The sequence below is a fragment of the Nycticebus coucang genome, chromosome 4 (genome assembly GCF_027406575.1).
Source record: "Nycticebus coucang isolate mNycCou1 chromosome 4, mNycCou1.pri, whole genome shotgun sequence".
Classification (NCBI taxonomy): Eukaryota; Metazoa; Chordata; class Mammalia; order Primates; family Lorisidae; genus Nycticebus; species Nycticebus coucang.
The window spans coordinates 70,962,680-70,976,059 of NC_069783.1; the positions used below are offsets into that span (position 1 = coordinate 70,962,680).

The 13,380-nt window shown below is 37.3% G+C and overlaps 1 protein-coding gene across 1 annotated transcript in view; it reads right to left on the bottom strand.

Moving 5' to 3' along the window:
* The window catches only part of EXOC6B (exocyst complex component 6B), a 782,024-nt gene that overhangs the window by 170,954 nt on the left and 597,690 nt on the right, over positions 1-13,380 (bottom strand). The gene's annotated exons all lie outside the window — the stretch shown is intronic.

Genomic DNA, 13,380 nt, shown 5'->3' on the forward strand with positions numbered 1-13,380 from the left:
TCATAATTGTCCACCTAGCAAAGCCCCCAAGACATAAAAAAACTACTAGATCTAACAAGTGAATTTAGCAAATTTGGGATTTAAGATCAACATACAAAACTAAATTATATACTCCTGTATACTAGCAATGAATAATTAAACATTACAATTAAAATAACAATTCCATTTACAATGAACATGGAATACTTTGAAATAAGGCTAACAAAACATGTGTAAGATTTGCTAATAACTCTAAAGTACTGATGAGAAAACTCAAAGACATAAATAGAGAGATAGAATGTGTTCACAAATATAGGACTAAATATTGCCAGAATGTCAATTCTCACCATTTTGATCTATGAATTCAACATAATCCTAATCAAAATTCCAGCAAGCTTTTTTGTAGAAATTGACAAATTGATTACACACACACACACACACACACCTGGAATAAACAAAACAATTTTGAAAAAGAAGAAAAAGTTGGAGAACTCATACTACCTGATTTCATGACTTAATATAATATGAAGATCCAGGCATAGCAAAAAAAGACACATAGATAAATTGAACAGGATATAGAGGATCTAGAAATAGACTGACACATATACCGTCAATTGAATCTGAAAAAAGTTATCAAGGCATATCAATGGAGAAACAGTAGTCTTTTTTTTTTTTTTAAACAAATGGTGCTGGAACAACTGCATATTTCATAAAAAAAAAATACAGATTTTTGACCATACCTCACACCATATTGAAAAATTAACTCAAAATATGTCATCATAGACTTAAATGTAAAATCTAATTCTAAATGAAAACATAGATGACATTTGTGACCTTGGTTGGGTCAGGCAAAGATTTCATAAGATAGGACACATAGATCATGAGACAATAAAAAAAAAAAAAAAGATGTTACAAGTGAATATCACTGACATTTTAAAAAAATCAAGCTTTTTGAAAGATGCTGTTAATAAAATGAAAAGCCATAGACTGGGAGAAAAAGATTGCCAAACACATATTTAGTAATGGACTTTTAACCAGAATATACAAAAACATTTCACAACTCAATAATTATTTTTAAAACTAGACAAATATTTTAACAAATGCATCACAAAAGGTACAGATGCTAGATAACCAAACAAAAAAGATGCTCAGCATCATTAGTCATTAGGGTAATGCAAATTCAAACCAAAAATACTATTAAACATGTATTAGAATAGTCCAAACTTTTAAAAGATACTGACAATATCAAATATTAGCAATGGTGCAGAGCAAGTGCAATTCTCCTATATTGCTAGTGGGACTGGAAATATATAAAAAATGGCATAGTCACTTTGGAAAACAGTTTGGTAGTTCCTTATAATGCTAAACATGTATTTACTAAAAGATTCAGTAATCCCATCCCAAATATTTACTCCTACGAAATGAAAATATATGAGGTCAGACAATTAAGTTCACAAACTCATCCTGGAAAAAGTGCTACACTGAATATCACAAAGGTCACCTTCAAAGTTCTCCCCTTGGGAAGCTATGCACTGATGCCAGTTCTCAGTCCACCCTTCAAAGCAATTTTTCTAGGATGAGATCACAAACTTAACTGTCAGACCTCATGCAGTGACAGCTCTGATGGCCATGCCAAAAAAGGACTTCTAAGATAGCTTTGAAGGGTGAACTAGGCACTGGTGTCAGTACATAGCTTCCCAAGGAGAATACTTTGAAGGGGAACATAGTGATATTCAGTAATGAGGATGCAGCACTTTTTCTACAGTGAGTTCACAAACTTAGTTGTTGGACTTTATGTGTTCATCCCCAAACCAGTGGACAAATGTTCACTGTGGCTTTATTCATGGTATCTCCAAACTGGAAACAACCCACAAATGCATCAACTAGTGAATGAGTAAACAATCTGCAGTATGGAATACTATTTTGCAACAAAATATGGAGTACTAATTTATGCAACAACATAGATGAATCTCAGAAGCACGATACTACATGGAAAAGACACAATTTAAAGTATGATTTGGCCAGGTGTGGTGCTGACACCTGTAATTCCAGAACTCTGGGAGGCTGAGGCTGCAAGATCTCTTGAGGCCAGGAGTTTGAGACCAGCTGAGTAACACAGTAAGACCCCCATCTCTTTAAAATAAAATAAAAAATTAGCTGCAGAGTAATACATGCCTGCACTCCTATGTACATTGGAGGTTAAGATGGGAGGACTGCTTGTGCCAGAAGTTTGAGGCTGTAGTGAGCTATGATTGCACTACTGAACTCCAGCCTGGGTGACAGAGCAAAGCCATGTCACTAAAAAAAAAGGTTTGGTTCCATTTATGTGGCATTTTGGAAAAGACAACACTATAGTATCAGATAGAGAATCAGAGTAGTCGTTGCCAGGGAATGGAGTCAAGGGAGGAGAGCCATTGCAAAGAGGCATAAAGGAACTTTTTGAATAATGAAAAATTTCTCTGATTTTGGTGGTGGTTATATAACTACATACATTTATAAAAATTTATAGAGCTGAATATCTAAGAAGGATGAATTTTACTATATATAAACCATACCTCAGTAAATCAACAAATAAATACTGTCAACACCAAATGAGGAAGAGAATATGGAACAACTAGTACTTTCATTCACTGCTGGTAGGTACAGAAAATAGTACAATCACTGTGAAAAACAGTTTAACAATTTTAAACCTAAAGTTAAACATACATGTACCATAGGCCTAACAATTCCACTCCAGAAAAATAAAAGCCCACGTGCACCCAAACACTTACACATGAATGTTCTTAGCAGCTTTATTCATAATAGCCCCAAACTGGAAGTAATAAAATTTTTAAAATATCAATAGGTGATATTTGGTGATCCACCTAACACCATGAATTAATGTCAAAATACTATGCTGAAAGAAAGAAGCCAATCACAAAGAGTACACAAAAGAATATAACTTCTCACATAAAATTCTAGAAAATAGAAACCAATCTAACATGATGAACAGCAGGTCAGCGGTTACCTGGGGGCAAGGAGAGCTACAAAGAAGCACGAGGAAGCTTCTTGGCACTTTCGACATGTTCTTGGTTGTAAAATTATTTTTCACATGCTATAGTAATAAAGAAATAATTTTTTTTTTTTTTTTTTTTGTAGAGACAGTCTCACTTTACTGCCCTCGGTAGAGTGCCATGGCGTCACACGGCTCACAGCAACCTCCAGCTCTTGGGCTTACATGATTCTCTTGCCTCAGCCTCCCTAGTAGCTGGGACTACAGGCACCCACCACAACGCCTGGCTATTTTTTTGTTGCAGTTTGGCCGGGGCTGGGTTTGAACCCATCACCCTTGGTATATGGGGCCGGCACCCTACTCACTGTACCACAGGCGCCGCCCAATAAAGAAATAATTTTTAATAGAAAAACACTAAAGCAAACAACTTGTAATTTGGTTAAGCTTGAAAAATTAACTCGAAGTTTATTTCATTTTCAGTCACTTCCATGCTCAGAAGAGCTCAGAACATTTAATAGTTACCATTCTCAATTTTCTACTTCCTGAATAATGATAGGAGCCCCATTATGAGCTGGCAGCCAAAGGCATAAGTACTCCAAGTCATGTAATGAATCAGCAAGAACTAAGAGATCACTCCAGGTCTCTGAGTTTCATTTGAATATTGTCCCCATGTAGGCAGACTCCTCAAGTATAGTAATATCAAATAATAGAAGTAATAATGGTAGCTACTCTCAATTATTATATGCTTACTAAATATTAAGCAACATAATTATATTGTCTTATTAATGCTTATGCCAACATTTACAAGGCTTTAAGTTATTCAAAATCTTCATTTCATAGTCTAGGAAACTACCATCTTAGAGGTCAAATTATTTGCCAAATGTCATAGCTAGTAACCTAAGGTCTGCCCGATTCCAAACTTAAATATACTGCCCTGTCATGCAGTATAGGGGTCCTAGAATTTGTGGTTAACAGAAGCCCCATTTTCCTGATGCTTGAGGGGTTGAGGAAAAGTGGGAGACACTGGAAGTTTAACAGACCAAGAAAGAGTTTTCTTTCTCCATATGTAAGGGATTTGGAAAATGCTGAGCACTCAGTATTTAGAAGAGATTCCAAACACAACTCTCTGCTAACCTACTAGGAACAGATCCTAAGTCCCTGAATTGATTGGGATCTTGCCTATATAAGTCACCAGTGCCCATTTTTCTTTTCTACTGTATATTCTTAGCAAATGTTACAGTATAAAACATGAAAAGGGAACACAAGAAGCTATTCTAGGAAAATGAGCTGTCCTTTTACACAAATGTTATCCAGAAGGGCATCGTGCCCAAGTTCAATTTCATTTCATGTATAAGAATCCCTTAATCACATCTCAGAATGTGATATCATTTCTCTTTCTCTTTCCACATTCTCAGTGAGTTATATTACCCTTGAAACCAACAGACCAAAAAATAAATAATCCCAGCTAATCAATTAGTTGTGTCTGAAAATGCTTGCTTTGCAGATCCCTTCTTTCTGATAGGCACTCTACAGAAGGCTCCTTCCTGAGTACCACTGCCTTAGAGAATCAATCTCTGCTGACTGTACCTTTGCCTCCTTGACTCCCTCACTCTGGCTTGCCTCTCACTGTCATCATTTCTTTCACTCACAATTTTATCCTTGTCTTATATTTACTTGCCCCCTTTGGAGTTGATGCTTTAGACTGTACTTTTGGTTCTCTACCTTTACTGGTGCTTTATGGTTCCTCTTTCTTTACCAGGGAGTCCTACTTCATTTCTTTACCCATTCCTGGTTCTTGAACTTCAATAGAAACAAGTGTTGTAACCTTTAAATTAGGTTCTGGATTCTCCTTTTGGTTCTTGTTCTCCAGAGGTCTGTGCTTGTAACTGTGACTCTCAGGTAGCTAATTCTTATAGCTAAAGGGGCTTGTTTCTTGGTAAACTGAACTATGCCCCAGTTCCCTAAATCTAGACCTTTGTTGTCACTCTCTGCTGCCCTCCAGCGGCTATGAATAGAATGTATAATTGTAGTTAGAAATTAGTTCCAAGGCCCTTTCTTGGCCTATGAGTGTCCTCTGTAGGACGCTAGGCAATGCAGTTAATGGAGATGTGTGAGCTTAGTGGTCAGAACCTAGCAGGCTTTCATTCAGCCAGCACTACCACAACAGCCTCTGATATCGTGTTTATTCCCAGGGAAATGCATTTGTAATGACTCTCTTATCCTTTCTTCTACAGATGTGACTCGCAGAAACTCACAGGTTCCAGGTTAGTGAATATACATATTTTAATGCCATGTGCTGGAGATAACAGAGAAACCTCCCGAGTTTCTCAGGCTTGGCATATTGGGAGAAACAGAGAGCAGTGTAGTGCTAACTCAGGCAATAAACTATCTCATAGACTGTCTCACTTACCTGGGTTCCTTATGATATAGCATGATCAAGGATGCTGTCTGGGGACTAAGGGAACAATTGGTAGGTGGCTTACTATGCTATGCTTGTTAGTGTTAGCTCTTTATCCAAGAGCATTTGAACTGACAGGCTTTGCTATGAGGCTATCTATGAGACTTTGCTATGACAGCGACATTAGCATCACACCCATATTAAAAGTTACAGCTGTTGTTCTACGGAAAAAAGGAGTAGGAGGTTGTTATAGACTAGACTCACACTCCTATAAAACGTACTTCTACCACTACTAGAAAGGGTGTTTTATTTTCTCGTGGAAGCTTTAAGTGGTAGAGCCCTGACTCCAGGTTGGAGTAGAAAGTGCGGGACAACCAAGCGTTAGGTTAAATTCCCCATCTCTCCCAAGACTGTGGTAATATGGGTTGTTAATGACAATGGGTACTCTCAGCTTGGGAGGCCCATGGCTCAGAAAGCCAAATTCAGTGAATTTTTCATGGAGAAATATTTCAAAAGCCCGATGTTTTGTCTCCTGTTAAAAGTTTGTCAGTAACTACTTCTAACTGAAGGAACTTCATTCACTGCTTGTCTTCACACATCTGCCATTTATACAGTTTAAGGACCTAGACAGGGGCTACAGAGCCTTCCACTCATTTAGCATTTCTGGACACAATAAATTGTCTAGAAGGAAGTTCTCTCAGAGAGATCCAGAAGCTGCCTCTCCATCAGCTGTACAAAAAACAAGTGCTTGGGGCTTACTTTATTGCTCAGGGGGTGTGCTTGCTTCCTGAAGAAAAACAAAACTCCTGGAAAATACAGTATATCAGGCCTTCTACCTTCTCTAAGGACCCTTCTCTACTAAAAAATAAATTAAAAAGGAGTCTATCTCTAGTAAGACTACCATGATTTCAATGTGGTTACTATCTACTACTAATACTCACTCTCTTCTAGTTTCCAACCTCCTAGAACAATTCCATGAAGACTTTAGGAAATTAGACCTCTGAGATGCTAAAATTATTTCCATAGTGAGAGGATAATGAATAGAAAATGGCCTTTCAAACTTGCTATAATGCCATTTGATCTATTGAACATTGGTCTTTTCCTGGAATTTAAATAACATTTTACATGTTTTTCTATACCAAAGAGTTATGTTCATTTGGATATTGTGTCATAAGATCCCAGTCTGCAAGAAATGGACTTTGTTAAATTAAAAAAGGCACTGAAATAGAATTTCTGAGTTCACCTCCTCCCAAGTTAAGAAGGTAGTATGAAGGGAGATACAGTCTCAGAAGTTCTACAGTAAACTCTCCTCCTATCAACTGAGGGCATTTAGCAAATCCCAGAATTTGTTCATATTACTAGCAATTCCTTCCATTAATTTCCTTGGATGGCTCTAGTTACAAATGTCCCAAGCAAGGTAAGGAGACATGTCTGGTTGGCAGGGGCTGTTGTAGCATCCCAGTAGCTGTTCCCTTTCCTTGCATATACTGATCCAGCATATACCCTGTGCCCTAACCTTGTACCTGCTGACCCAGCCTTGGCTTATGTAAAGTCAAGGGCCTAGTTCAGTGGAGTATATTCTCAGAATGTTTTTGCTCATATTTTTCACAGAACTAGGTCTGAAAGATGTTAGTCATACCCTGCTTAGGAATAGGAATTACTTCCTGTCCCAGAGCCTTCTTTGATACTGGAAGTATCACCTTGAAGGTTACAGCTATCTGTGAAAACAATTTGGGCAAGAAAATCTTATCAAAATAGCCAGAAGTCTCTACTTCCAAAAACCAAAGGACCACCTTTTGAAGTCAACCATCTTATTTATGCCAGGCTACCAAACCATAACTAAAGTTCTTTTCTGAAAGCCTGTGTATCAGTGTACAGCAGACTTGGCCTTGCCCTGGAGATCTTTCCATTAAACTCTGCAGCTGTCCCTAAAACTGAATAATATGGCATCATACAAAAACTCAAAATCTAGATAAAGTGGCATTTCTGTGAAGAATCAGGGCCACCTGAAGAGAGACTATGGGAAGAACAGAGTGTTGGAAAAGCCTACTTTACAAGTATGTAAGCCCCATAAGGGTAAGAATCATCCTTATTCACTGCATTATACCCACTGCCTCTTACAGTGCTAGGAATAGTGTTGAATGAATGAATGTATGAATGAATACTCCTTGACTAGGGAAGTATACATCTATATCTATGTGCTTGGAGTGCCTATAGATATAGAATATAGTCTATATCTTGACATAGTTATAGACATGTAGAAATGAAGACATTTAGTGGCTCTGTATCAGAAAAGACATCTGTGCAGGTGGTCTGACATATTAGTAAGTCCTCTTCTAACCACTGAATGACTTGGGTATATAATGATTCTGACTTTCATTCTGATCTGCCCTCACTACATACACATGCTGTTACACTGGTGGTACAGATAATCTTTTCTGAGATAATGCTCTTTATGACTGAAACCATTCTTTCTGACCCCACCTTCCACATCAGTCATAATAATATCTTCTGACGCCATGAGTTATTAAGCTATTTGATTTCTGACTCTGGTATAGATGACTTCTAGTTTTTCAGGCTATCGTTCAAGACCATACGTAACCTGATGTCAAAAAAATATTTCTACTGAGCGCTTGAAGAGTGCTATTGACAATATTACTGGTCCATACACATCACTATTAGAGGGTTCTCAAATATAACTCTTTCTATTTTCCTCTACAAAGAGTATCTCATAAAAATTTTCTCTCACCACCTACACCTACACTTTTCTTCTCCATCAAGACTCCTGGAAACTGTTCAGTACACTCTTGGGATAGGTACAGGCCATACCCCCCCAAACTCAAGTTACATTCTAGCTGGTTCAGGACCAATATTAAGTACATGTGAGAGATGCCTTCCTTTCATTAGTCATGATGAAAAACAGAAGAATGATATCTCAGGCCTTCTGAGATGTGGGCCTGCTCCATCTCTACCCCAGCCTTCTATGAAGATTCCTAGTTAGATAGTTTAGATTGGTTAAGGTGAAACATTAAACAATGAACCCTATGGACTATATACCATTTTGATATGGTATATATCAGGAAAAAAATCAGCTTTTGATACAAATGGGTTTTCTACAAGGATAAAATAAAATAAATATTAATCAAAGTTAAGATTTTTCCATATGAGCCACAGCAATTGAGCAAAGGGACAATGTTCCCTTTAGGAACAACACAATGTTCATTAGACTTGGTTAATTTGATCTAAAAGTCAAAATTTTATGACAAGGGTCATAGCAGGATGAAAAATAGGAGGGGCAGTTCTATATACTTAGGGTCATGAATTGTACTTGGGTTTCCCTAACTAGTGTTGACTAACTGAAGGTACTGGTTTTACCTCTATACTGCTAACAAGAATAGCAGCAGAATTTGTACAGACATCCCAAAAGAAATACACAACTATTTCTCTTAGTTCCTATAGTTGTTTTTAAGGCAGGTTAAGTGTCTACAATGGAAATGCACTGTGTTTACTTTAGACAGTAGGTTAACTAACTGGGGAATAACTCACCTAGAGGGAATTAGCAACAGCTCAATCTAAAAAAAGCCCTAGACATCTTGGGATGGCTTGATATACAAGAGTCATTACCAACAAGCTCCATTCAGGAGATCTGATGCAATGTCGCAACCTAACTCATTCAGCTTTATAAAAAAGTAAGTATGTATTGGAAGTAAATAACAGTTGGGGCTAAGGAACAGAAAATATTGTGATGTTACTAAGGAAAAGAACATCCTTAAACCTTAGGTCAAATATGAAAGGTGAAGTGCCATAAATTAAATAAATAATTATCTGGGGAAGTTAAGATGCCCTCAAAATGAATGTGAATAATAGAAATTTGAAGTATTTCAGGATGGATGTAATTAATGAGAAAAATAGATCGGATATAACAAAAGAGGCACATGAGGAAGCCGAACAGCAAAAAATAAGGAATAAAAAGAAATTAAGAAATGGGGGCTTAAAGAGATTAGCCTAATACTTAAAGGAGGAAAGACAGTCAAACAAATACACACATCCTCTCCCATGTTTTTAAACAAAACTTAAATCTGCCACTTTCTATGTGTGAATTATTTTCTTCCTTCACCAATGCCTAACTTTCTTTCAGTTTGGCTCGCTATCTTTTTCTATGAAATCATTTATAAATACTTAGGCCCACGAAGGCCTCTCCACTTCATGGGCTCTTTTTGAATTTGATGTAAATCAATCTGGCTCTTGCATTGTTTATATACACTGTATATCTCAATTAGAGTGTAAATTAGAGTTTAGTTCCTAATTTCTTGAATGTGAGTTGGCTTTGTGACTTGCTCTAACTAAAGGAATGTGGTGGAAGTGGCAGCTTGCAAGTTCCAAGTGAGGCCTGGAGGAGTCTGCACCTCTGCTCTTGCTCTCCGGGAACTCTGTCAAGAAGCCGCATGAGGGCGGCGCCTGTGGCTCAAGGAGTAGGGCGCCGGTCCCATATGCCGGAGGTGGCGGGTTCAAACCCAGCCCCAGCCAAAAAAAACAAAAAAAAAGAAGCCACATGAATGGCCTGGCTGAGAGGTCACATGAGCAGAGAAGAGCAAGCCCAGCCAAGGCAATCCAGTCCAGTCAATCCCTAGCCAGCCTAGCAGGTGACCTTGAAGTATGAGCAAGACCAGCCGAACCTACCCAAAATGGGGATTCTGTGGGAACTTGAGCTTAATAAATAAATGGTTCTTGTTTTAAGTCAATATGTTCTAGGATGATTTATTATATGGCAAAAACTGTTGCAATAATTGAATACTATGCAATGATTTTATCCCTCTGCTGTAATACTTACCACAGTGTGCCTTACATTAGAACCAAGAATTTGTTGATCACCCCTTTGCTCCAGGAAGGTAGAGATTATATTTTATATTTATATATTCACATAGCACTTAGATTGTGCACTGTAGTGCATATTAATAACAGTTACTCAGAGTTTGATAAACTGAAATGAAAATCAAATTCTAGTGTTCATCAGCATTATCTATTAATGCTTAACCATAGGAGAAAATTACAAGCCACAGTACTGTTAAAGAATCAAATACGTACTGAAAATCTACTATTCGTTTATATTTTAAAATTCCCAAATATAAAATATAAACCATTAAAGGCCCACAATTATTAGTACTTGGAATATACATGCTGCTTTAAGATAGTCAATTAAATGAGCACATAAAGTTGTCCTTCTCAAGATTTAGGATTAACCCAAATTTGGATTGTGACAGAAAGATGCACGTATATTTGATATTTGCAAGTGAAGTTGTGTTTTTATGAACTTACAAATATAGAAAATTTAAAATGTCAAAAAAGAGATTTTGATTTGTATTGTATAATTCACATCATTATTAATAGCAGGTTTTCTAAATCCAGAAATCTGACAAATGAGATTTAACTCATTTGTACTTTCACTCTGAGGTGCCATACAAATGTAAAATATCATGAAAGCTTGTGTATTCAAAATGTCATTTCTCTTTTTTCCTTAAGAAGTAGGAAAGGGAGCATAGACAGGACAGGTGAGAAAGGATGAATAGTTTTGCTATCCAAATATAATTTTCCTCCTAATGAAATTCTACAGCTTTTAAATGACACTCTGTCATTATAGTCTATACAAAGATGACTTCATAAAATAGTCCATGTTTTGAATATTTTTAAAATTATCATTCAATTGATACTGTCTGAAACTCTCTAAAACGAGAACATGAAACGATGATTAGAATGAATATCCTCATAAACTAGTGAGGCATATACACTCAGTGACAGTAAAATATACTCACATGCTACACTGGGGCCAGATCCCTTCTTTCACAGGTGTATACCCTATAATTTGCCTAAACTTTATTATAACTTCTTCCTTTAACTGCTGCCATTCCTGTTCAATGTTTTTATCTTCAACTTAAACAGGCATAATGGTTAAATCAGTTCATAAGCTAGATAACTGAATCAGGACCTAAAATGGTTTAGACTGGCCATTTTAGAATTTAACAATCTGTGATGTTAATAATATGTCTGAAAGAAAAACATGGACCAATGTGAGTAGTCTCCAGTTTGGGTTCATTAAATCAATCATGCAAAGACCACTAGATGAGTAACAATGCTACATGTGAAAAGGACTCAATAGGAAGCTCAATAAATGAAGAGCTGAAAGCCCATCTCCCCGAATTGGGGATGCATTAATAAAAAAACCAAAGCTTCAACGGGTGAAAGTTAAGTGAGATAGATTTCAGCCAACTTAACAAATACCTTTCTAATAATCATATCCTAAGGTAGAACTTGCTGTTTTGGGACAATGAGTTCTCCTAAAGGATGATATTCAAACATAGTGTGGAGTGCTGTGCAGGATTCTTACGAAAGGATCAAGGCAAAGGTTATACTACATGATTTTTAAGATTTGCCTCAGCCCCAAATTCAAATATTATATTTAGGATTCTAAAGAATACATGCAAAAGGACACTTAATCATGCCTCATTTAGTGTAACAATACCACTCCTAAAAATAGACTCCCGGGCTTTCTATCTGTACAGGTAGTTTGAGCAGCTCTGTAGTTAAGAGGTTTCCTTTTAAAAAGGTGCCCACCCTAAGTAAGCTCTGAGTATGTCTAAAATGAGCTGCAAAGAAATAATTATGTTCAGCAGAGCTGACGAAGTTTTCCAAATGACCTTTGTTAGAAAAAGTATCCCTTTAAGCTGCTTTCATAGAGACAGATATAAGTAGAAATTAGGTGGTAGATTCAATGGGAAGGGGCATACTCTTTCATTGTCAGTAAAATTTTGGAGTTTTGGTTTCAATTATTAAAACATAAAAGTACCTCTAAGAACAGAAATGTAATAGAAAACGGGAACTTAAGTATAAATAACAGTGCTCACTGAGAGTTTACAAGTACTTGAGCATTCATCCCCAGCTCAGATCCACCTTATTTTGGCTGTGCTTTCTAACTTACTCCCTTAGTTAACATTTTCTGTGAACACTAGTTGCTTTCCATAGGGATCAAAACCATAAACTAGAGAAAATAACTACACTTCCTTTTCATGAATAGTGAGAACGGAAAAACTTTTCTTTGGATGTGTTTCTCCAATGAAATTTGATTTCTGCTTTCCAAGAAAAGACAATTGGCTTAGAAGTCTCTGAGAAGAAGGGAGGGGGGAAATCCAATAGACATCACCCCACAAAACCCTAAGTAAAATCCCAAGCTTTCAATCTTACATTAGTCAAGGGGTTAAAACCGGAATGTCTCAGTTGAGTTGTTGAATCTACAGGTGGAAGGTCTTAAGTGTGGGAAGAGATACTCAATTCCATTTGTGAGTGGGCTCGGAAAGCCCTTTATATGTCAGAGAATCCCCCACCCTGGCCCCCAAATATTAAGTTGACACACGTTTCTGGGACACAGCCTGAATCCTCAAACTTTGGCAGGTCTAAAGACACACAATTTTCTGTTTTCCACTTAACAGAGCTTTCCAGAATTGTCATCAGATGACAGATTACACCACCCATCCATAAGGATTCAGGGGTGGCTCAGGCCATCCATTATAGGTTAAAAGCTGTTCCAGCATGAATCGAGTCACAGTGGTAAGGATTACCGATACAAGGGGTCCTCCAGCTTTAAGAAATACCCTGGGCATCTAAAAGTTTTCAGAATGCAAACTATGTCAGCTCTGAAAACAAGAGGCACTGCATCATTATGGCAGGAGAAACAAAGCCAGACGCCTTTTAAAAACAGACAAAAAAAAAAAAGATTGTTTTAATAGGAGAGAAGCATCAGTCATTGATTCTTACTTCATTCACACTTTCTATCCAACCCCATCCATCTTCAGAGTGAAGAGATGACAGAGCCCAGTTAACTCTCTCCCTCATTGAGCCCCCTGCCCATCCTGCTCCACTATACCCAAACCACCAAGGCCTACCAACCCACCCACTTCAATCTGCAAGAAACAGCCCTATAGAATGACTCTTTCTATCTAATAGACTTTCTGAAGCTCAG